Below are 1975 nucleotides of genomic sequence, written 5' to 3'. Positions count from 1 at the left end.
TCTCCGCCCGGGTGTAAAAAGTAAACTTTTACACCTTACAAAATTAGATTGACACCCGTCCACTCATTTAACCCCAACAGTTTATACAACTAACGGTGTTAAGTGTTAGATAAAATCAAAAACAGAAAGAAAGGAAAAAAAAAAAAAAAAACGGCTAAAAATTAGGAAGATTCGTGCGTGGTTTATCTCTACACTCTCTCTCTTTGGAAGGAAAGTGATCTCGAACAGAGAACAATATTCTTTCCGTTTTTTACTTTTTTCTTCGAAAAAACGAAGAATCATCTCTACTGGTATGTTATTCTCACTTTTTTTTTTAAGATTAAGGAAAATTTAATTGTTCAAGGAAAATTTTCTCGACTTAGATTTATTGTATATAGAGATAGTGCGTGATTACAATCACTTTCTCGAATTTCATTGTTCATTTGTTTTATTTGGTTTGAGGGACTATGTGTTGTTTGTAATTCTTTAGAGGATGTTTTTCTGGAGGTTGAGCCGATGATTAGATCTGCACTAGACGGGAATAATGTATGTATCTTAGCATATGGTCAAACTGGAACTGGGAAGACATTTACTATGGTTAGTAACTGAAATGCAAAATGTGTTTCTTCATTTCTTGATTGGTGAGTTTCTCCTCCGAACTGTGGTTAATTGTTTTTCTGGTTAAATTCTTAAGGAGGGAACCAGTAAACAACCAGGGATTGTTCCTCAAGCTCTTGAAAAACTCTTCAGTTTAGCTTCTCGTGATAATTCAATTTTATATTCTTTCTCAATGAGTATGCTTGAAGTTTACATGGGTAGTCTCAGGGGTTAATTTGGTGGCCCCAAAACTGCCTGCAAGAACACGCGAGACCTCCTCTAAATGGTTAGTAGAAAAGTCTCTGCGACTCTGCCCCAAGAACAACTTACAAGAATACAAGGAAGCTTGTGATGTATGGTCCTTTAGGAATTAGGTTTAGCTTGATTACATAAAGTTCTTCTTTTTATACATGCATAATCTCAACATACAAAGTGATCCAAATGGATTCATCAAAGTTGAGGGACTCATCGATGTGAGTGTATCGATTTGACACAAGCAAGTCGGATACACTTTGTATGTTGAGAATTTAACTATGAAGTTCACTTAGATGGAAGTTGTACATTTATATCTTATAATTGTTTGCTTTGGTTTTCGACTTCTTCCTACTTGTGGTCTCCCATGTATCCGGTCTATATTTTTTGCGTTCAGTCTCTGCACCAGAACCACTACTATTTCTCGATGTTTACATTGATTATGATCAAACAAATATGATCAAACGACTTGATGAATTTATTGGCTTTATATGACTACCCCATGAAATTTCTTCTATCGGTAGTGTTTTCTAATATTTAATATTATATCTTTTTGTAGTACAACCCAGCCTATGCTTCACACTTCATTTGCAAGGATTTTTGGGAGCCCTAAGGTTTCCTTTGAGGTAATCCTTAAAATTATTTGCATCTAATATAGCTCCTTGGAGTTGTTTCTACTATTATTGCCCATTTCTTCTCTCAACATCATTTTTCCCCGAATTCTAGTTTAATTTTTGTCGAGAAATGCTAGGGAGCAACTATATTGTCGGTTACTACTGATCACGACCTTTGCCTCTTTATAGTTTTTATTTTTTAGACTTTTATGTCTTGGAATTTGTATTTACTTGGCCATCTTAATGAGTGTAGGAGCACGGTAAGCGTTCGATCACCGTTTTGTCTTCCATGAGCTGGTCAAACGTTTAAACAATCTAATTCAAGGAAACCGGGTTTGTTTCTATTCTTAAGCATTTGTGGCGTTAATGATATAAGTAACTTGATGCATTTGTAAGGCGATATAGGGACACTCATGTTAAACTGGGCAGAAAGATCTCTCTCTCTTAAGTATCAAACATTCAAGACTTCAAACCATGGCTGTGCTTGTTTACCACGAAGGGGAGAAGGGCCGATCTACATCATGGACAAATGT

General features: G+C 35.7%; 1 long non-coding RNA gene across 1 annotated transcript; it reads left to right on the top strand.

Moving 5' to 3' along the window:
- LOC147502084 (uncharacterized) lies at positions 1 to 946 on the top strand. Its single transcript, XR_015219929.1, has 3 exons — positions 1 to 290; positions 470 to 576; positions 674 to 946. It is a non-coding gene; the product is annotated as an uncharacterized LOC147502084 (long non-coding RNA).
- The last annotated feature ends 1029 nt before the right edge of the window (positions 947 to 1975 follow it).

The sequence above is a fragment of the Coptis chinensis genome, chromosome 4 (genome assembly GCF_015680905.1).
Source record: "Coptis chinensis isolate HL-2020 chromosome 4, ASM1568090v1, whole genome shotgun sequence".
Taxonomy (NCBI): domain Eukaryota; kingdom Viridiplantae; phylum Streptophyta; class Magnoliopsida; order Ranunculales; family Ranunculaceae; genus Coptis; species Coptis chinensis.
This window is presented reverse-complemented; position numbering and strand designations above follow the sequence as displayed.